Below are 23,766 nucleotides of genomic sequence, written 5' to 3'. Positions count from 1 at the left end.
CTCTAGAGTAGCTGGGATTACAGGCATGTGCCACCATGCCTGGCTAATTTTGCATTTTTTGTACAGATGGAGTTTTTCTCTATGTAGGTCAGGCTGGTCTCGAACTCCCAACCTCAGGTTGATCCGCCCACCTTGGCCTTCCAAAGTGCTGGGATTACAGGTGTGAGCCACTTTGCCTGGTCCCTATGCTCATGTTAATAGCAGCATCATTCACAATAACCAAAAGGTAGAAGCAACTCAAGTGTCCATCAACAGATGAACACATCAACAAAATGCGGCGTATACACAATGGAATATTATTCAGCTTAAAATGGAAACTTTATGTTGTTGTTGTTTTTGAGATGAGTCCGTTGGCTGGAGTACAGTGGCTCTATCTTGGTTCACCACAGCTTCCATCTCCTGGGGTCAAGCGATTCTCCTGCCTCAGCCTCCCAAGTAGCTAGAATTACACAGGCACACGCCACCATGCCCAGCTAATTGTTTTTTTGTTTTGTTTTTATAATTCAGTCTCTGTAGAGACTGTCGAAAAGTGCCATTGCCAACTATATTTCTTTTCTTTTTCGGTACAGCAGTTGAGCACGCTAAGACCGACTATATTTCAAGTCATCATAACAGGGTATTGGGAAAAATTTTCAATTAGCAATAATCGTGCATTGGATAAACCTCATTGGCTACAATGCTGCCACTGCAAAAAGCTAATTTTGGTATTTTTAGTGGAGACAGGGTTTCACCATGTTGGCCATGCTGGTCTCAAACTCCTGACCTCACTTTGGAGGCCAAGGAGGGTGGATCACCTGAGGTCGGGAGTTCAAGACCAGCCTGACCAACATGGTGAAACACCGTCTTTAAAAACATAAATAAATAAAAATAAAATAAATAAATAAAAAAAGAAAAAGAAACTCCTGACCTCAAGTGATCTGCCTGCCTTGGCCTCCCAAAGTTCTGGGATTAAATGTGTGAGCCACTACATCCGCAAAATAGGAACGTTCGGAACTTCTGAACCTTGAAGACATTATGTTAAATGAAATAAGCCAGACACAAAAGGACAAATACATACTGTATGATTCCACTTATATGAGGCATCTACCCATAGAAGCAGTAAGTAGAATGGTGTCTGCCAGGGGCTGGGCTGGAGGAAACAGGGAATGGGGAGTTACAGTTTAATGGGTGTAGAACTTCAGTTTGGGAAGCTTAAATGTTCTGGAGATGAATAGTGGCCACGGTTGCACAATGGTGTGGATGCCGCTGAACTGTACACCAAAAAATGCTATCAGTGTACTTTTTTTGTTTTGAGATGGAGTTTCGCTCTTGTCGTCCAGGCTAGAGTACAATGGTGCAGTCTCAGCTCACTGCAACCTTCACTTTCTGTGTTCAAGAGATTCTCCTGCCTCAGCCTCCTGAGTAGCTGAGATTACAGGCATGCGCCACCACGCCCAGCTAATTTTTTTGTATTGTTAGTAGAGATGGAGTTTTAGCACGTTGGCCAGGCTAGTCTTGAACTCTTGACCTCAGGTGATCCACCCACCTTGGCCCTCCCAAAGTGAGTCACTGTGCCCAGTGTTTTTGTTTTTGTTTTTGTTTTGAGACGGAATTTCTCTCTTGTTGTCCAGGCTGAAGTGCAATGTCACAATCTCGGCTCACTGCAACCTCTGTCTCCCAGGTTCAATGGATTCCCCTGCTTCAGCCTCCCGAGTAGCTGGGATTACAGGCATGTGTCATCATGCTTGGCTAATTTTGTATTAGGTGATCCGCCCGACTCAGCCTCCAAAAGTGCTGGATTACAGGCGTGAGCCACCACGCCCGTCCAGTACAGTTTATATTATATATAGTTCATTGTGATTTTAAAAGAAGGAGGGGAGCCTGCTTAGCAGTGGGGAGGGCCTAGCCATGGGCTGGGTGGACAGCTGAGCTGGGATGAGTTGGAGAACAGGCTCACCTTGTCAGAACTGGAAGGTGACGGGAGAGGAGGCTAAGCATACCCTGCTGAGCCTTGAAGTCCAGATTGAGAAATTTGCGTTTGAGATCCTGAGTCACTTCTTGGGTCAAGCCTTTGTCTCCTGGTTAATAAACAATTTCCTCAGGGTGGAGTAATCCAGGAGCTCTAAAGGTAGCAGGTTAAATTAATGCGGATTGGTTTAGTCATCAGCCATCGGTAGGGGGTTTATCATCAGAGAGTGGGGACAGATGGCATAGGACATTGACCAGGAGTCTGACAGCTCTGGGCATGTATTGTAATTTCTCCATTCCCTAGCAGTGTGCCCTAAACTAGTGAGTGCCGCCATTTCCTCATCTGCAAACTGGGGATAATTGCAACCTTGTGTAACAGGGATAAAGGGAAAAAGTTACATGCTAAGTATTTGTCACTTTTGTCTTCTTTCTCCTGCCAAGGAGGAAGAATGGCAACTGGCCTGTTCGAATGCTGTTTCAAGAGAGGTGAGGCAGAGCAGAACCCAGAGTAGGTCAAATTTCTTTGAATAAGAAAAGATGAAGGCAGGGCACGGTGGCTCACACCTGTAATCCCAGCACTTTGGGAGGCCCAGGCGGGCAGATCACTTGAGGTCAGGAGTTCAAGACCAGCCCAGCCAACATGGTGAAACTCCATCTCTACCAAAAATACAAAAATGACCTGGTGCACGCCTGTAGTCCCAGCTACTCAGGAGGCTGAGGCAGGAGAATTGCTTGAACCCAGGAGGCGGAGGTTACAGTGAGTTTAGTTCACAGCATTGCACTCCAGCCTGGTGACAGAGCGAGAAGAGAGCAGCAGAACTAGGTTTGGGGTGTGGGAGGAGAGAAGCTGAGCTGCTGTGTTAAGGAGTGGGACTTGTGCAGGGATAGAAGAAGCACCTTGTGTTTTTAAAAAATGGTTTCCTCTCTGTGCTTCCCCAGGAGCTCTTAGAAGAGAACTTCCATGGTGCTTCCTTTTTTTATTTTTATTTTTATTTTTTTAAGACAGATTAGGGGCCGGGCGCGGTGGCTCAAGCCTGTAATCCCAGCACTTTGGGAGGCCGAGGTGGGTGAGACCATCCTGGTCAACATGGTGAAACCCCGTCTCTACTAAAAATGCAAAAAATTAGCTGGGCATAGTGGTGCGTGCCTGTAATCCCAGCTACTCAGGAGGCTGAGGCAGGAGAATTGCCTGAACCCAGGAGGCGGAGGTTGCGGTGAGCCGAGATCACACCATTGCACTCCAGCCTGGGTAACAAGAGCGAAACTCCGTCTCAAAACAAAAAAAGACAGCGTGTCACTCTGTTGCCAGGCTGGAGTGCAGTGGCACGACCTCAGCTCATTACAACCTCCGCGTCCTTTGGGTTCAAGCGATTCTCCTGTCTCAGCCTCCCTAGTAGCTTGGACTATAGGTGTGCACCACCAAGCCCAGATAATTTTTGCATTTTTAGTAGAGATAGGAGTTTTGCCATGTTAGCCAGGATGGTCTCGATCTCTTGACCTCATGATGATCTACCCACCTCAGCCTCCCAAAATGCTGGGATTACAGTGTGAGCTACCGTGTCTGGCCAGGTGCTTTCTAAGCAGTTTTGGAATCTCAGCATCTTTTCGGAATGCTTGGATGGGCCCCTAGGTGGTCCAGTACATCTGGGTTCCATTTGCAAAATGTCTGACACATTTTAGGAGCTCAACAAAATGCTCAGTTATTCTACAAGAAGACAGATCTGGGAGCTGGAGAGTTAAGGGCTAAGTATCTTCAAAGAGCAGACAGAACACCTTCCTGAGATACAAGGCCACTAGGGTAGGTTAAAGGAGTGTTAGCCCCCACCCCCATTCTCTTCCTTTCTCTAGAGCTGCACTGTTCAATATGGTAGCCAATAGCCACAAGTATTAGCATTTTATTATTTTTTTTTGAGACAATGGTCTCACTCTGTCACCCAGGCTGTAATGCAGTGGCACAATCACAGTTCACTGTGAGCTCTGCCTCCTGGGTTCAAACCATTCCCATGCTTCAGCCTCCAGAGTAGCTGGGATTACAGGTGTGCACCACCATGCCCGGCTAATTTTTGTATTTCTTAGTAGAGACAGGGTTTTGCCATGTTGGCCAGGCTATTCTCGTACTCCTGACCTCAGGTGATCTGCCAGCCTTGGCCTCTCAAAGTGCTGGGATTACACGGGTGAGCCACCATGCCCAGCCAGTATTTGCATTTTAATGAAAAATGAAAAAAAAAAAGGTTCTCATTCACTCTTAGCCATACGTCAGTACCCAATAGCTACATGTTGATAGTGGCCACCATATTGGACAAAGGAGATATAGAATCTTTCCATCAGCATGGAAGGTTCTGTTGGACAGCATTGTGCTAGAAAGAGGAGGAAAAAGTCCAAGTAGGTCGGTTTGTTTATACCCTGACTTGTTTCTCAAAGGATCTGAGGCAGCCGAGGACAGCCTGAGGCTATGAGATGAGAGCCCTGTGGCTGGAGCCCGGGAAGGCTGGTGTGTGGGCTGAACCCAGTCAGGAGTGGAGCCACAGAGAGAAGCAAGGCCCCAGTGGGCTGAGCTCCAGGACCCAGATAGGAAATGGGAGGGAGGTGGGGGTGGGGAGGTTGTGGGAGTAAGTGTCAAAGGACAAGGCCATGTGCAATCAGATGTTGAGCAATGAGTCTGCTGCAGGAAGAGTCTCCCCCATTCCTCTCAGCAGCTTAGGGTTCTCTGACCTGTTTAATAAGGAGTCTCCTGTGCCCTGCTGTTCTCAGGTACAGATTCCAAATTCCAGCTAATCAGATGCAATTACAGGATATTGTTGGGTGCAAGTTCTGACTTGCAGCGCCTCCGGTAGGATGCCAAGCCTGGGTCCCTGCACGCCGCCTGGCTGCTATGTTTTGAGCAGCCGTCCTGGAGGCGGTGGGGCCAGGAGACATCCTTCCCAGTGGCGGTGCTGCAAGTGCAGAGGCTGAGGGGAGCCAGGCCCGGGTGTTATCCTGCAGCACTTTCAAAGCAAAGATCTGCTCCAGGGGTGGATTCTTCCCAAGGGCAAATCAGAGTTTAAAAAATATTCATTAAATGTGACTTTGTGTTAAACTCATTTCTGGGGATTAAAGAAAAGCCAAACTTATATTAAGATCATTTTAATTTAAGCTTTGTTGGGAAGTTCGAAGATATCGCAGGGTGGGTTGGAGTGCCAAGGGAGCAGCTTCTTATTGCTTAATTTGAGATAATGTATTCCCGTAAGTTTTATTTTTACTTTTATTTTGAGGTATAACAGACTCACAGCAAAGCACACTCATCTTTCCTGTACAGCTTGATAAATTTTTACATATGTATGTACCCATGCAATCGCCACCCAAATCAGAATACAGAACATTTCCAGCACCCTAAAAGGTTCCCTCACCTCCCTCCCGTCCATCAATCCGGCCCCCCGGAGGTATTTTGCTGTTTTGATCTACCACCAACAATCAGCTTTGCCTGTTCTTGAACTTCATATAAATGGAATCGTACAGTGGGTGCCCATTTGTTCCCTGCCTTCTTTTGCTCATAAGCCTGCGAATGATTTTTTTCTTTTTTTTTTTTTTGAGACAGGGTCTCACTTTGTCACCCAGGCTGGAGTGCCGTGGCGTGATCACAGCTCACTGCAGCTTCAGCCGCCTAGGCTCAAGCGATCTCACCTTAGCCTTCTGAGCAACTGGGGCTACACCAGCATGGTTGCGCACCACCATGACCAGCAAATTTTTTTTTTGGTAAAGACAGGGTCTCACTGTATTACCCAGGCCAATCTTGACATCCTGGGCTCAAGTTATCCTTCTGCCTCGGTCCCACAAAGTGCAGGGATCACAGGCATAAGCCACCACACCCAGCCAGCCTGTGAACTTTTTTAGGAGAAATTTTTATAGCTACAGATTCATAGTCCTTTACCTGAAACCCTTGGGGCCAGATAGGATTCCGAATTCAGATTTTTTCATGGTTTAGAAAAAAGCCGCAGGGCACACACTGTGTATTATGAAATACCCACCGCAGGATCTGGGGCAGCACCTGGTAAACACATAAATATTTTTAAGCAAAGTCCATGAATATTCACACACTAAGTGGTGTAAATAAAGGCTGTAAATAGCCTTGCGTCAGTTGGGGGCCATTTTGTTGCCAGATAAGTTCACGTCAGGTTAAGTTTTGCAGTCAAATGTTTTATCATGTGGTTTTCAGAAGTTCGAGGATTTTGAAATTGAGAATAAGGGATGGTGGGCCTGCAGTTTCTGGACAAGTCTTTGGCTCTGTGGGAGACAAATGCTGAGTAGTCTCCCATGCAGAGGGAAGATTGCGGAAACCGGCTGCCTCCTGGGAGGATGTGCTGCCCTGTCCACCAGGACAGACTCTCCTGACCACAGCTCGCAGAAGGTCCAGATGCGAACTTCTGACACCGAAGGCACATCTTTGCTGTGTGGGTATTTTCCTGGCATCTCTACCTTTGCCTAGATTTTTCACAAGAAACCTAATACTTAAGGCCGGGTGCTGTGGCTCATGCATGTAATCCCAGCACTTTGGGAGGCCAAGGTGGGTGGATCACCTGAGGTCAGGAGTTCGAGACCAGCCTGACCAACATGGAGAAACCCCATATCTACAAAAAATACAAAAAAAAAAAAAAAAAAATTAAGCAGGGTATGGTGGCACATGCCTGTAATCGCAGCTATTTGGGAGGCTGAGGTAGGAGACTGTCTTGTACGTGGGAGGCAGAGATTGCAGTGAGCCAAGATCACCCCATTGCACTCCAGCCTAGGAAACAAGAGTGAAACTCCCTCTCGAAAAAAACAAAAACAAAAACAAAGAAACCTAATACTTAAATATAGTCAGGGGCCCCAGCTAGAAGGCATCCTTAAGATCAAAGAATTGGGCGGGGCGGGTGGCTCACGCCTATAATCCCAGCACTTTGGGAGGCCGAGGCGGGTGGATCACGAGGTCAAGAGATCGAGACCATACTGGTCAACATGGTGAAATCCCGTCTCTACTAAAAATACAATAATTAGCTGGGCATGGTGGCGCGTGCCTGTAATCCCAGCTACTCTGAAGGCTGAGGCAGGAGAATTGTTTGAAGCCGGGAGGCGGATGTTGCGGTGAGCCAAGATTGTGCCATTGTACTCCAGCCAGGGAAACAAGAGCGAAACTCCGTCTCGAAAAAAAATAAAAGATCAAAGAATTGCTTAGCTAGTGCCCTCAGTTATAGACCTGAGTTTGTTTCTAAGGGACATGAGTCTCAAAGGAGTAACATTTCAGTGATTGGCAGGGAAGGGAAGTGAAAAGCAGCTGACACTGGAGATTGGGAGTGTGGAGAAAGATGGGGCAAGAGAAGTTAGTGTGCATGTGCAGGGAGCCAAGAAGAGAATACACACAGGCTCCATGCAGGATTGAGCACGGGAGATTTATCCTAGGGTTGGGGGTTATGTCTTCTGTTTGGGAGCCTGCATGAAGCATCTACTATGTGCAAGGCACTGGGGATGCAAAGATGAATAAGACATGCTCCCTGACAGTGGTGCCTATTTATTATGGCTGCATTGCTCCCCTATGAAGAGCTGTCTTTTCATTTCCTCCCTCCCCTCTCTGCCCCACCTCCCCGCAAAGAAAACATACACACAGCCAGGAGTGGCCTTGAGATTCAGGCCACAGGTTCCAGACCTTTTGGGCTCTTTCCTCCACCCCCATCAAAGTGCCTGGGTCCAGGGGGAATCACATGAGGCCAGGAGTTTGAGACCAGCCTGGGCAACACTGGGAGACCCTGTCTCTACAAAAATTAAAAAATTAGGTAGGTAAGGAGGTAACACAACTGTTGTCCCAGCTACTTAGGAGGCTGAGGCAGGAGGATGGCTTGAGCCCAGGAGGTTGAGGCTGCGGTGAGCTATGATGATGCCAGTACATTCCAGTGTGGGTGACAGAGCAGGAGCCTGTCTTTTTTTTTTTAAAGACAGATTTTCCGGCCGGGCGTGGTGGTTCATGCTTGTAATCCAAGCACTTTGGAGGCCAAGGCGGGCAGATCACCTGAGGTCGGGAGTTCAAGACCAGCCTGACCAACATGGTGAAACCCCATTTTAAAAATAAATAAATAAATAAATCAAAAAGACAGATTTTCCCTCTGTCGCCCAGGCTGGAGTGCAGAGGCACAATCTTGGTTCACTACAACCTCCAACTTCCGGGTTCAAGCGATTCTCCTGCCTCAGCCTCCCAAGTAGCTGGGATTACAGGCACGTGCCACCAGGCCTGGCTGATTTTTGTATTTTTTGTAGAGACAGGGTTTCACCATGTTGGCCAGGATGGCCTCAAACTCCCAATCTCAGGTGATTCACCCGCCTTAGCCTCCCCAAAGTGCTGGGATTACAGACAGAAGCCACTGCGCCTAGCTGACCCTGTCTCTTAAAAAAAAAAAAAAAAAAAGACTGGGTCCTATGTCTCATGTTGACAAAGCCCCATGTAAAGGAAGGAATGTGTCCTGTGCTGACAGTAATGTGTAGTTCATCAGGTGCTAATGTTGATTAGAGGCATAGAGTAGTGTCACTGGCGTCTAGTTCCTCCCCATTATTTATTTAGTTGTGTGGCCTGGGGAGAGTCTCCTGCCCTCAGCCTTAGTTTCCTCATCTGTAGAATGAACTTAAGTCTATACTCCATACCTACAAGGGTGTTATGAGGATCAGAGGGGAGAATATGGAGGGAGACGTAAGTGGTAAGACTTGCCCAGGTCTGAGCTGTGCTTGTGATGTGTTTACTGTATTCCTACTCAAAAAGGGGGGCTTTATTCTGCACTTTCAAGTGGCAGCACCTCAGGGACTAGACAGCTTCCGTCCCCTCGCTAGGCTCCCAGGGGTCCTATAGGGCTGTATGCCCTCATAGGTGACTCAGGAACAGAGTCTCTGCACCCCAAATATGGTTTCACTCTCTAGTTGCAAAGGTTCTTTGGAAAATAATAGTTGTTCATGGATGTTCATTACAGAGATGTTTATAATAGGCCAAGAAAAGTTATTTTTCACTACCATCCCCAAGCCCAGGGCAGGACAAGTGCCCCAGAAATGGATAAAGACTCACAGACCCCACTTCCCATCCTCCTCAATGCCTCCTTTTGTGGTACTGAGGCAGACCCCTTCCCTAGCATGTAAGGACTAAATAGAGCTGCAGCAAGAGCCATGTATAGCCTAGAACCTGAGAGGCTTTTTGTTTTTTTTTTTTTGAGACAGAGTTTTGCTCTTGTTGCCCAGGCTGGAATTCAATGGCGGGATCTTGGCTCACCACAACCCCGGCTCACTGCAACCCCCACCCTCCTGGGTTCAAGCGATTCTCCTGCCTCAGCCTCCCAAGCAGCTGGAATTACAGGCATGCACTGCCAAGCCCGACGAATTTTGTATTTTTAGTAAAAACTGGGCTTCTCCATGTTGGTCAAGCTGGTCTCAAACTCTCGACCTCAGGTGATCTGCCTGCCTCATGACTCCCTGCTGGGATTACAGGCGTGAGCCACCTCGCCCGGCCGAAACAGAGTTTAGAGAGGTCTTCAATATGAGTAACAGTTCCATTTCCTGGAATGTTTCCGTACAACAAAGATGGAAGGATGAGATCGTTCATCATCACAGCGTTATTTCTAAGAGCAGTAAGTTGAAAACAGCCATGATAGTGTTCATCCACTGAGGGACGCAGGAATAACCATGGCGTATGCGTGCAATTGGCTTCTCTGCAGCCATGAATAATGCATTTCCTACTTGATGTTCCACAGACTCAAGCCCCAAGAGGATCCCTCAAGGGATTTTGTGGTGAAATGTGTTTAAGAAGTGCCAGTCTCTGCTTGATGATTCAGAACACACATTAGTAAATTAGAGACTCCAAGAAGTCCTTCAGCAAAGAAGCCCATTTAAGTTGGCGTAAGCCTGTGCGTCTCAAACAGTTGGTGGAAGACTCCCAATTAATAGCAAAATGGTCCTAGTGTTCTGCGGAGCCTATTTGGGAAATACCTGTGTAGGAGACGAAAGTGGAAAGAGCTGAGTGAAAAATGCAGAGTTTGAGAGTCTTTGCAGCATGATTTAAATAAACAAACTTATGTATATTTGTATTTGGAAAATGTCTAGCAGGATGCATTCCAGAACTTTAACAGTGGTTGAGGCCGTGGGATTTTTGGCAATTTTTATTTTCTTCCTTGTTTTCATCTTTTAGGTTATTTGGCTTTTCTAAATTGCCTTCCATCACTGTAAAAAACATTTTTTTTTAAGAGATGGGGTCTTGGCTGGTCATGGTGGCTTATGCCTGTAATCTCAGCACTTTGGGAGGCCAAGAGGGGTGGATCACAAGGTCAGAAATTCGAGACTAACCTGGCCAACATTTTGAAACCCCGTCTCTACTAAAAATAGAAAATTAGCTGGTCGTGGTTGTGTGTGCCTGTAATTTCAGCTACTCTGGAGTCTGAGGCAGGAGAATCGCTTGAACCCAGGAGGCAGAGGCTGCAGTGAGCCAAGATCTCTTCAGTGTACTCCAGCCTGGGTGACAGGGTAAGACTCCATGTTAAAAAAAAAAAAAATTGAGAGCTTGGGGGGTGTTGACAGAAAAAAAAATTGGCTAGGCGTGGTGGCACGCACCTGTAATCCAGCTACTCAGGAGACTGAGGCAGGAGAATCACTTTAAGTTGGCTTGTGAAGGTTGCGGTGAGCGGAGATTGTGCCATTGCACTCCAGACTGGGTGACAGAGTGAGGCTCTGTCTCAAAAAAAAGAGAGGGGTGGTCTCACCTTGTTGACCATGCTGGAGTTCAGTCGCTATTCACAGGCACAATCATAGCACCATTACAACTTGGAACTCTTGAACTCAAGTAATCTTCCTGCCCTAGCCTCCCAAGTAGCTGGGATTACAGGCACGTGCCATTATGCCTGATTCTGTATAACTTTTATAATTAGTAAAAAAAGAAGAAAAAAGCCAGTTGTCAAGAAAAGGATCCAGGGATAGCCAAAGACACTTTCATAGTGCTGCTTTACCTAAAGGAGCTGGGGCCTCCAACTCCAAGAAGCCAAGTCCTTATTTAGGCAGAGACATCCCGAGAGCTCATATTCCAGTGGGAATCCTTCCCAGAGCATTCCTCCTCCAGCACCGCTGCGGCCAGCTGCAGCCTGGCTGCTCCCTCACAGGGCCTCCCTCTCCTTTGGTAGCAGCCGGTGCTGGCCCAGGCCAGGCTGCACATCTGGACCTCATTAGGAACCGCCACACCAAAGCCAGCACATCTGGCCACTGAGCGCAGCAAGGCAGCAAAGGGGAAAGAGCATGTCAGGACAGGGCTGCCCATGCAGGCTCTGAGACAGCCAGGGCTCCTCTGAGACATCTGGAAGGGGGAAGGTGGTGGGCGGCTGGCCGCAGACAGTGAGCTGCTTGCTGGCTGGGCTGGCTCTGGCCCCTCTGGGTGCAGCAGAGTTGTGCCCTAGCTGGCAGAGGCCTTTCAGGCTGAAGGGGGCAGGTCTGGCAGAGAGACAGGTACTCAGGACTCCAAGCACAGTGCTCTTGCTCTTGGGGAGGCCTGGGGCTGGGGGCAGTCTCCAAACATGTTGCAAAGAAGGACGGGACAGGAATGGGGTTGCCTGGCCTTATGGTGCCCGAGCCTTGTGGCTGTGGGTCAGGAGGCAGGTTTTCTACTTCGGAAGGAGAATTCCCTAGTCTGAAGTTAGAGGGGAGGAAGAGAAATGAGGCACCTTGGAAACAAAGCTTGCCTGCTGCCTGCTTCCTTTTCCCTACATGGGGGCATGCACAGGTTCCGGGCTCTACCCCACTGGCGCCATTCTTTTTTTCTTTGGTGCCCGTGAATCTAAGGCTCTATCAGCCCTGCCAGTTCTTTCTTTGCTACAGCAGCAGATGCTCCTAAGATCCTTTCCAAAGTCAGGCAGAGATCAAAGAAACCGACCAGTCTATCAAATGGAAGAATCTACCACTCCTTCCCCTTTATCCTGCAGCCTTAGACCTTAAGTCGGTCTCACATAAATGGTACCCATCAGATTCTCCTGCCTCTGTTCTCCATCTCCAGCCCCTGCCCACCATAGCAAGGGATCCACATGCCCACACTAGTGCCCTCTGAAGAGGCCACATTAAGAAAATTCTCAGATCTAGTGGATGCCAGCCACTAAGGTAGAAGCCAAGGAACTATTGCAAAAAGTATAAGGGCTTCACGGTAAACAGATGGTTCCAAACCCCAGCTACTTAACTTCTTCGAGCACCACTTTCCTCATCGATAAGATGAGGATAATACCTCTTACAGAAAGAATTATTTTAGGTTCTGTAATAAAAATGCAATAGAGTTCAGCCAGGCACGGTGGCTCACACCTGTAATCCCAGCACTTTGGGAGGCTGAGGTGGGCAGATCACCTGAGATCGGGAGTTTGAGACCAGCCTGGCCAACATGGCGAAACCCTGTCTCTACTAAAAATACAAAAATTAGCCGGGGATGGTGGTGGGCACCTGTAATCCCAGTTACTAGAAAGGTTGAAGCAGGAGAATCACTTGAACCTGGGAGGCAGAGGCCGAGATCATGCCAGCCTGGGGGATAGAGTGAGACTCTGTCTCGAAAAAAAAAAACCCAAAGAAATATAATAGAGTTATATATTTCTCCAATAGAAATGTAATGTAATTATATATGTAATTTGGGGTGGGTATTTTACTCTTTTAATTCTGGAATAATTTTAGATTTATAGAAAAGCTATAAAGATAGTACAGTGGGTTCCAGTAAACCCTTCACCTGCTTCTCCTAAGGTTGACGTCTTGCATAACCAAGGTACATTTGCCAAAACTGAGAAATTAACATTGGCACAATACTATTAATTAAAGTACAGACATTTTTCAGATTTCACCAGATTTTCCAACACATATGTCATTTAAATTTTTCTATTAGGCACACTTAAAAAAGTAAAGAGAAACAAATAATACTAGTTTTAATGATATACTTTATTTTACCAAATATATCCAAAATATTGTAACATCAGCACTAATCAATATAAAAAACATAATGAATGAGATATTTCACACACTCTTTTTTTTTTTTTTTTGAGATGGAGTTTTGCTCTTGTTGCCCAGACTGGAGTGCAATGGTGCAGACTGCAACCTCTGCCTCCCGAATTCAAGCAATTCTCCTGCCTCAGCCTCCCAAATAGCTGGGATTACAGGTGCCCCCCACCATGCCCATCTGATTTTTATATTTTTAGTAGAGACAGGGTTTTACCATGTTGGCCAGGCTGGCCTTGAACTCCTGACCTCAGGTAATCTGCCTGCCTCAGCCTCCTGAAGTGCTGAGATTACAGGCAAGAGCCGCTGTGCCTGGCCCACATTCTCTCTTTTACTGATAAGTCTCCTAAACCTGTATGGATTTTAAGCTTACAGCACATCCCAATTTGGACCCTACGTTTTCCCTGGACATACTTGATCAGCAGATAGGCATTCACAAAATGTAGAGTGGAAACAGTACACTCACATACCCAAGTGGTTCCAAACATACTTAAAAGTTTTCTGATAATGGAATTGTCAGTTTTTAAATTTAAAATAAAATGTAAAATATGCATTTCCTCAGTTGTACTAGTGCTTGATAGTCACATATGGCTAGTGGCTACCATATTGGACAGCCCAGGCTTAGAGGATTGAATTAGTTGAGGTATGGGGAACAGTGACTAGCGCATGGCAGGTGTTAGATAGATGGTGTCTATTGTTACTGAAACCTAGAGTTGCTTCTGATGAAATCCGATTTCTAATCCTGATCTTTCATGCTCATCCACTGCCAGGTGTAATGGAAGGACACAGAGAAAGATCTTGGTCAGGGAAGAGAAAGAATGGAGGAGGGATCTGGGCACGGTGGCTTATGCCTGTAATCCCAGCACTTTGGGAGGCCAAGGGAGGTGGATCACCTGAGGCTGGGAGTTCGAGACCAGCCTGACCAACACGGAGAAATCCTGTCTCTGGCGGTGCATGCCTGTATTCCCAGCTACTTGGGAGGCTGAGGCAGGAGAATCACTTGAACCTGGGAGGGGGAGGTTACGGTGAGCCAAGATTTTGCCATTGCACTCCAACCTGGGCAACAAGAGCAAAACTTCGTTCAAAAAAAAAAAAAAAAAAAATGGAGGAGGGATGAAATGAAGGGACCTCATACCTGTAGCCCCCTGGTGGGCTAGGTTCCCGCTCAGAAGCACCTTCAATCTCCTCCATTCAGTGCTCCTGACTGTCTTTCTTCAGGGCAGGCAGTTACCCCTGTGCACAGATAAAAAAATGGGGCTTTGAGAGTTGAAGCAATGGGAAGGCAGGGAGCTTTGAGTTCCCACCCAGCCACTCCTGGTCTCATTCTGAGGTATAGATCCTCACCTCCTCTTGGGGCCCCAGTTTCCCTAAAGAGGTTAAGTAAATGTGAGGTTGGTTTGGATTACTGGATCTGTCTCTGAAATTTTAGGATTATTCAAACAGGGGACATTTGGCTGGCCCTCACCTTGCAATATTCAGCCAGTGCTGCTTTGTAAATAGGTAAATAGATGAGAGCAACAGAGACAGAGCACTCATAGGCACTGGTTTTTCGATTCACAGTTGGGGGTGGGGGCTGCCATGTAGTTGGTAATATTTGTGGCCACAGCAGGTTGGGACACCCTCTTCCAGTCTTGAGGTGCCTAGGAAACCTAATTAATTATGGAATAATGGAGCGCAGCTTGTGCTAATATAGAATCAGGGCTGAGGGAGTTAGGTGTCTCGGGGGATATTTATAACGAGCTGTGGCAGTCTGGTGAGTCACTGCTCTGCTCTCCAAGAGGACACACCTGCCTCCGAGAAGAGGAGGACACCACTCTCCAGTCAGGCCCCTCTTCCCGGGTAGGGCTGGAGACACACACACTGTTGGGCAATCCTTTCCACTTCTTTGGTTCCCTTGGGACACTGATCATTACACCCCATCCCTCCTCCATTTCAGCAGAATTTCCCAGCAACCTCCCACTTCCCAGACTGAGGCTGTGTTGTCCACTGATGATGCTACAGACCATTTGTACCCTGGGAACATCTCATTCCAGAGAGATTTCTTCTGGGAAGGTTTCCTACGGTCGAGCCAACCTATGCAGCTAGGCTCTTGGGCAGCTTCCATCCAGGGCCAATTCTTCCTGGACATAGAAATGCAAAGTCTAGAATGGGGAAGGGGACAAGTATTTGTGAGCCCCTTTTATGTGCTGTTAGGCAGGGCACTTGGCATCCCATAATTCACTGAAGTGTCACAATAAGCTGTTAGATTCCCTCATCCATGTTTAACAGATAGGGAAACTGAGGCTTAGGGGAAAGCAGCTAGAAGGAATACACATTTTTAGAATGTGCCAGAGCAGGGTTCTAACCCAGGCCTGCCTAACACCATCCCAAGCTGTAGGACTAGTGGTACAAAACACTTTACACACACACTCACACACACACACATACACACACACGCACACTCTCTCTCTCTCTCTCTTTCTCTCACTCCTCAAAACAATTGAGTTGAGGGCAAGGCCAAACAGAAAAGAACATATAACCTCTGAACTAATGGAAAAACTCAATAGCAAAAAGAAAAACCTAAAATAAACAAAAAAAAACCCCAATACCAAAAGGAGAAAAAAGGAGAGAAAAAGGAACATAGAACAGATGAAACAAATAGCAAGCACTGAGTAGACTGAATCCCATATGTATCTGTAATTACATGATCTATACATGGACTAAATGCCCCTATTAAGAGATAAAGATTGTCAGAATGGATAAAGAACAAATCTCAACTCTGGGGTTTACAAGAGTACACCCAAAGCATAAGGGTACAGGAAGGTTGAGGGCAGAGCCGAGGTTGAACAAGAGGCTGTGGGACAGGCTCTCTTTTCCAGATCTCAGCCCTCTGACTTGTCCCTTTCTTGCCTTGGCCTCAATCATCCTCAGTGAGTTCTGGCCTAGCAGTGTGGTTCAATGGAGGGCACTCAGGCACTGGCATTAGATGAATCAACCATGTGACCTGGGACTTTCTTAGGCAAACTGAGCCTTCATGTCCTCCTCTGTAAAAGAGAACAAAGATTCATACCGCAGAGGGCTGCTGTAAGAATTAGAGACCGGGGTCGGGGTTGAGGGGGGAAGAACTTGTTCATGGCATCTGGCACACAGAATTTGAATTATGTTTATTTTTTGTTTATATTATATGTATATATATATATATATTTTTTTTCTTTTAGGGACAGAACAGAGTTCCACTCTGTCACCTAGGCTGGAGTGCAGTGGCACAATCTCAGCTTGCTGTAACCTCCGCCTCCCAGGTTTCAGCAGTTCTCCTGCCTTAGCCTCCCAAGTAGCTGGGACTGCAAGGGCACGCTGCCATGCCTGGCTAATTTCTTTTGTATTTTAGTAGATGTGGGATTTCACCATGTTGCCCAGGCTGGTCTCGAACTCCTGAGCTCAGGCAATCTGCCCACCACGGCCTCCCAAAGTGCTGGGATTAGAGGCATGAGCCGCTGCACCCGGCCTGTATTCTAATTTTACATGTGCCTATGTAGTAGACAAGGCCTTATGGGTTGCCCTGACAGTCTGATAGAATATGAGAGCCTTTTCCATGTGTGTTTTTGGTGGGGGCTGTGTGTATGTGACATGCATCACTCTTTCTCCCAGGCTAGGAAATTCAAGTAGGGTCACGGGGATAAAGTGACTCTAGGATGCCCTCTTCCTGTTTGTTTGCAAGCCTGACAAATCTGCTGCTCTCTTTCTTTGATTAGGGCGCACTCCTGTTCAGATCCTAACCTACTGTTCGCGTGGCAGGGTCTCTCCTGTCTCAGAGGCCTCTGATGGCATGCTTTCTTTCATTCTTTTTATTTATTTATTTATTTAATTTATTTTTTGAGGCGAAGTTTTGCTCTTGTTACCCAGGCTGGAGTGCAATGGCGCGATCTCAGCTCACCGAAACCTCTGCCTCCTGGGTTCAAGCAATTCTCCTGCCTCAGCCTCCCGAGTAGCTGGGACTACAGGTGCGCACCACCATGCTCAGCTAATTTTTGTATTTTTAGTAGAGACGGGGTTTCACCGTGTTAACCAGGATGGTCTTGATCTCTTGATCTCGTGATCCACCTGCCTTGGCCTCCCAAAGTGCTGGGATTACAGGCATGAGCCACCGCGCCCGGCCTTTCATTCTTTTTTTTTTTTTGAGATGGAGTTTCACTCTTGTTGCCCAGGCTGAAGTGCAATGGTGCAATCTCGGCTCACTGCAACTTGCACCTCCCAAGTTCAAGCAATTCTCCTTCCTCAGCCCCCCGAAAAACTGGGACTACAGGTACCTACCGCCACCCCCAGTTAATTTTGTATTTTTAGTAGAGACCAGTTTCTCCACATGGGTCAGGCTGGTCTTGAACTCCTGACCTAGGGCCATCTGCCCACCTCGTCCTCCCAAAGTGCTGGGCTTACAGGCGTGAGCCACCGCGCCTGGCCTGATGATGGCGTGTTTTCTGCTCCCTCCTTCCGCATGGGGACTCACCCCTGGGGCAAACCACTTGGCTCTTTCTTCATCCCATACCAAGGTTGGTGCGGTCTCCTCATCGTCCCCATCGAAGGCTGCTCCTCCTCCTTTGTCATCCAGATTCGCACTCCCTGATCTGCAATTCTGAAAACCGAAAGTTCTAAAAAAGCAGATTTTGTTTTCATAAGTTTGATGTAAACTCATTTGGCCACAAACCTGACCTGACGTGGTGTGAGGTTATTTAAAAGTCTTTACGTTGTCTCTTACTGCTCATACATTTTCCTGCAGAAGTTTGCTGGGTTTAATTAAGGGCACTGCCCAGACCCTGCTGGGGTATTATGTAGTGTCAGCACATGCATCGGGTGACCTTTCTGAAACCACAAAGCTCTGGCCCCAGGGTGAGAGTGGGGGCATGAGCCTGCCACAATGACAGCCTGCAGGCCCTCCCTGTGCAGCGCCTTCTATACTTACTTCCCATCCTATTCACAGCTCTGTAAGGTAGGCATCAGCCACTCAACTGCACCAATGAGGACACTGAGTCCCAAGGAATCCCTCTGGGAAGGTGGCTGAGCCAAGTCCTGAGTGCCCAGCCTTCCCAACTTTCTCTTCTCTTTATATCAAGGTCCTCTCCTTCCCTCAGGGACCAGACCTCTGTTCCCACCTCCTTCTCTATCCTGTCGATGCTCCTGGGACTTTCATGTATTAGAATGGCCAATTTCATTCATTTAACATTATGTATTGAGGGCTTCTCACACTCCAGTGTCCACATAAACATCTTACAATACTGATCCTAATTCACCAGCTCTGGATCTGACATTCTGCCTCCCTAACAAGCTTCCAGGTCCTGTTGGATCCTGCTTTGGGGAATAAAGGGCAAGGGAACAGGTGAGCACACAGAGTTTTTGTTTTGTTTTGGTTTTGAGCCACAGTCTTGTTCTATTGTCCAGGCTGGAGTGCAGGGGTGTGGTCATGGCTCACTGCAGACTTGACCTCCCAGGCTTGAGTGATTCTCCCACCTCAGCTTCCTGAGAAGCTGGGACTACAGGCACACGCCACCATGGCCGGCTAATTTTTATATTTTTTGTAGATACCGGGTCTCACTACGTTGCCCAGGCTTGTCTCAAACTCCTGGCCTCCAGCAATCCTCTCACCTCAGCCTCCCAAAGTGCTGGGATTACAGATGTGAGGCACCATGCCCTGATGGCATACAGAATTGAATAATAAACACAACTCAGTGGTGGCAGAGCCAGGATTTGAACCCAGGAAGCCTGGCTCCAAAATCTGTGCTGTTAACTACTATGCAGCACACAAGTTGGAGAGTTGGACCCCATCCGTGTAGTGTGATGAAGTAATCACTGCAGGCATGGCTGGCGATGCCAGAGAAGAGGGGAAGGCTGGGCTCCTTTTTGCAATGCATGGTTACTCTTCTTTTTTTTCCTTTTTTTGAGATGGAGTCTCTCACTCTGTCACCCAGGCTGGAGTGCAGTAGTGCCATCTCAGCTCACTGCAACCTCCGCCTCCCAGGTTCAAGCGATTCTTGTGCCTCAGCCTCCCAAGTAGCTGGGACTACAGGCACCCACCACCATGCCTGGCTGATTTTTGTATTTTTAGTAGAGACGTGTTTTCACCATGTTGGCCAGCCTGGTCTCGAACTCCTGACTTGTTATCCTCCCACCTTGGCCTCCCAAAGTACTGGAATTACAGGCATGAGCCACTGCCCCCGGCAACATAGTGAATTTTCAAGGAAACTGGAGTTCTCCCCTTTAAACACCCAAACCAGTTTTCTATAGAAGCTCTTTCTAAACTGGACTGTGTATCTTTCTACTGCATATAATTTAAACTTTTCATGTTAACTAAAGGTCACTAGTATGATCACTGATGTTTGTAACTATTTTAAGACTTTAATTCTCAAATTTCAGCTTGTAGTTTCTTTTTCTTTTTCTTTTTTTGAAACAGCTCTTGCTCTGTCGCCCAGGCTTGAGTACAATGGCATGGTCTCAGCTCACTACAATCTCCACCTCCCAGGTTCAAGTGATTCTCCTGCCCCAGCCTTCTGATACCTGTGATTTTTAAACTAGGATGTGATCAGACACCTGGGGAGCTTTTCAAATCTCCAGAGAATCTTAATTCATACTTGGAGGGTGGGATTTGGTCCTCTACCTTTTTCAGAACTGCCTTGGGAGCCATCAGCACTTACTGAGCACCTACTGTATGCTCATAAGTGCTGGACACTACGGACAGAAAACCTATGCAGCCCTCATGCATTATGTTACTATCCAGCCCTCATGCATTATGTTACTATCCAGCCCTCATGCATTACAACATTGAGTTGCAGTAGACAAGTTGAAACACATGAAGCAACTAAGGCCAGTTCATCTTCAGACAGAGAAGGCTAGCCGCAGTGGCAGCACAGCACAGTGAAGGCATCTTCTGGGAGGGAAGGGGAGACCACTCAGTGTGATGAAAACAGCCTGGACGTGAGGTCAGCAAACCTGGTTCTGAGTTTCTGCTCCCTAATCTACCTGCCAATGGACTCGGATCCTCTCTGAAAATGAGTTTCTTCATCAATAACATGGGGATAAGGTGTTCTCCCTCCCACGTTTGTTGAGATGAAAGAATGCCTGCGAAAGCATCATATAGACTGTAAAGTGCTGTCCGCACATGTGCAGTGAGGGTCCTGCAGGCTGCAGGGAACACAGACCCCCTCTGGTTACCTCCAGTGATGAGGCTTTATTGTAAAGCTAAGCATCAGGATGGGAAGCCAGGGAGGGCCTCAGCAGACAAAGAGCAGCCCTCCTGGAGGAGAAGAACCTCTTTCTGGAGTCCTTGAAGACTCAGGCCAAGACCAATTACGAACCCTTTCTGCGTGATATCTTCTGCTACCTCTTGGCTTCCACCTCCTAGCCCCTGCCCAGTACCTTCTCCTATGCCTACAGCCCACTCTGTGGTCCTCTGGTTTTCAGGCAGTCCGTGAGAGACAGTCTGATGGGCTTAGTAAGCTATGGTCCATTGTAGGGCTCCACTGGGCAGTCTTTTTGCTGTGCTACCCCTCGTACATATCCAGCCCATAAATGGCCGCCTTTGTGTCAGGCCAAACCTTTGCCTGTGCGGTTGTGGCCAGGGCGTGGGCTCCTCTGCCCCAGCAGCACACGGGAGTGCCTGTGGGGGCTGAGGGCACAGCTCATTCTCAGAGACGGCAGTGCAGACAGTCGATCTGTCACAGAATGCGAGCTATTTTTATAGAGGGAAGATGGCACTAATGCAGTTACTCTGCCCAGCAAACAGCACCTGCCTGTCACATCTCCAGTGCCACTCAGTGAGGGCCAGCTGCAGCCCACGCTGTACAATCCTGGAAGGTTGCAGTGTCCTCGGTCTCCTTGTTCTTCGTGTGTTCCTGGTGGATGACACCCGCTTCTCACTGCCCCTCTGCCCCCAGACATTGGCATTCCTGTGTGTGCTCCCCAATCCTATGATTAAAACCTGCTCTCAGCATTTCTATACAGGATGTTCACTGCAGCATGGGACACAGTAGAGAAAGATTAGAACCAGCTTACACGTCCAGAGTGAGGGGAGTGGTTACCTATGGCTGGTATATTTCTATGACTGTGCATGTATAGGGGGACTTCGTAAAGTTTGTGAAAAAATGAGATTAAAAGATATAAATAAAAAATATAAACTTATTTCTTAACATAAGCTCCATCAAGTTCCAAACACTTCTGTAAGTGATGATACCAGCCATGTAGTCCATCCCTACGGAGCTGGGCGTCCTGGGAATTTAAGTGTGTTAATGCAGTCTTTTTTTTTTCTTTTTTTGAGATGGACTTTCGCTTTTGTTACCCAGGCTGGAGTGCAGTGGTGCAATCTTGGCTCACCGCAACCTCTGCCTCCTGGGTTCAGGCAATTCATGATCCACCCGCCTCGGCCTCCCAAAGTGCTGGGATTACAGGCGTGAGCCACCTCCCAGCAATGCAGTCTTTTAAATATTATTAACTGAAGAAAAATGGTTTCCATTTAAATATTTTAAAATTTATTTAATTTTTTTTTTTCTAGAGACAGGGTTTCACCATGTTGGTCAGGCTGGTCTCACACTCCTGACCTCGTTATCCGCCCACGTCGGCCTCCCAAAGTGCTGAGATTACAGGTGTAAGCCATCGTGCCCAGCCTATTTATTTATTTATTTATTTATTTATTTGAGACAGACTCTCACTCTGTTACCCAGGTTGGAGTGCAATGGAGCCTTCTCAGCTCACTGCAACCTCCGCCTCCCAGGTTCAATCAATTCTTGTGCCCCAGCTTCCCAAATAGCTGGGATTATAGGATCCCACAACCACACCCAGCTAATTTTTGTATTTTTAGTGGAGGTGGGGTTTCATCATGTTGGTCAACCTGGTCTCAAACTCCTGACCTCAAGTGATCTGCCCACCTCAGCCTCCAAAGTGCTGAGATTACAGGTGGGAGGCTGAGGTGGGCAGATCACTTGAGGCCAGGAGTTAGAGACCAGCATTGCCAATGTGAAACCCAGTCTCTAAAAATACAAAAAAATTAGCCAGGCATGGTGGAGGGTGTCTGTAAACCCAGCTACTTGGGAGGCTGAGGCAGGAGAATCACTGGAACCCAGGAGGTGGAGGTTGCAGCGAGCCGAGATTGCGCCACTGCACTCCAACCTGGACAACAGAGCAAAACTGTCTTCAAAAAACAAAACAAAAAAAGCAAACAAAACGAAGTCATAAGGAAGCACACTGAGATGTTTAATGATTTTCCATTGAAACTCTTGCAAAATCGCCTTTGTCTGATGAGAGGACTGAGCAGAGCATCCTTATGGTGGAGAAGGACTCCTAGGTGAAGCTTTCCCAGGTATTGTCTGCAAAAGCTTTGGTGAACTTTTTCAAACACTCTCATAATTAGCAGATATTATTCTTCTTTGGCCCTCCAGAAAGTCAACAGGCAAAATGACTGGAGCATCTCAGAAAACAGTTGCCATGATCTTTGCTCTTTTATTCTTATTTTTTGAGACAGGGTCTCACTTCGTCACCCAGGCTGGAGGGCAGTGGCACAAACATAGTTCACTGTAGCCTTGACCTCCCAGGCTCAAATGATCCTCCCACCTCAGCCTCCTGAGTAGCTGGGACTACAGGCACATGCCACCATGCCTGACTAATTTTTGTATTTTTTGTAAAGAGGGGGTTTCACCATGTTGCCCAGGCTGATCGTGAACCCCTGAGCTCAACCATTCCACCCACCTTGGTCTCCCAGAGTGCGGGGATTACAGCGTGAGCCACTGTGCCCAGCTGATCTTTGCACTTGACTTTCCCATTGTCCGCTTTTGCTTTGACTGGCCACTTTCACCTCTTGGTAGCCATTGCTTTAATTGTGCTTTGTCTTCGGGATCACACCAGTTTCACCAGGGTGTGTCATCTCCCGTTACAGTTATTTGAAGAAATGCTCCAGGATCTTGATCCCACTTGTTTGAAATTTCCATTGAAAGCCCTGCTGTGTCTGCAGCTGATCTGGGCACAATGGCTTCGGCTTCACCACTTATAGGGTAGAAAGTCTGCTCAACTTTAATTTTTCAGTCAGAACTGTGTAAGGTGAACCAGTTGAGATGTCTGCGTTGTTGGCTGTTGGTTCTGCTGTAAATCATCGGTTGTTTTCAATTAAGACATGTACAAGATTAAATCATTCTTCACAAATTGCTGTGGAGGGGTTGCTGCTGCAGGTTTCATCAACCTTGTTTTGCCCCTTCTTAGAATGAGTTGGCTGGGTGTGGTAATCCCAGCACTTTGGGAGGCCGAGGCGGGTGGGTCACCTGAGGTCAGGAGTTTGAGACCAGCCTGAACAACATGGAGAAACGCCATTTCTACTAAAAAAACAAAATTAGCCAGGCGTGGTGGCGCATGCCTGTAATCCCAGCTACTGGGGAGGCTGAGGCAGGAGAACTGCTTGAACCTGAGAGGCAGAGGTTGCAGTGAGCCGATATTGAGCCATTGCACTTCAGCCTGGGCAACAAGGGCAAAACTCCATCTCAAAAAATAAAAAATAAAAGAATTATCCACATGTATAACAAACTGCTGATTTTGGGTGGCATTTTCCCTGTATACTTCTTGTAAAGCAGCAGTGATTTCACCATTCTTCCACCCAAGCTTGACCATGTGACAGGTGTTCTTGCTTCGATTTTAGCAGAATTCATGTTGCTCTCTTTTCAGACTGAGGTCTTATATTTCTTAGTGCTTAAAACTAGTTTGTTTTTGTTTTTGAGACAGGGTCTCGCTCTGTCACCCAGGCTGTAGTGCAGTAGCACAATCATGGCTCATTGCAAACTGGACCTCCTGGGCTCAAGTGATCCTCCTACCTTAGCCTTCCAAGCAGCTGGG

The 23,766-nt window shown here is 47.4% G+C and overlaps 1 pseudogene; it reads right to left on the bottom strand.

Annotated features, from left to right (window-relative positions):
- Positions 1-507: 507 nt before the first annotated feature.
- Positions 508-697, bottom strand: LOC118153210 (U4 spliceosomal RNA; annotated as a pseudogene).
- Between the last annotated feature and the right edge of the window lie 23,069 nt (positions 698-23,766).

Source organism: Callithrix jacchus, chromosome 4 (assembly GCF_049354715.1).
Source record: "Callithrix jacchus isolate 240 chromosome 4, calJac240_pri, whole genome shotgun sequence".
Lineage (NCBI taxonomy): Eukaryota > Metazoa > Chordata > Mammalia > Primates > Cebidae > Callithrix > Callithrix jacchus.
Note: the sequence above shows the minus strand (reverse complement) of the source record. Positions and strands in the feature narration are given on the sequence as shown.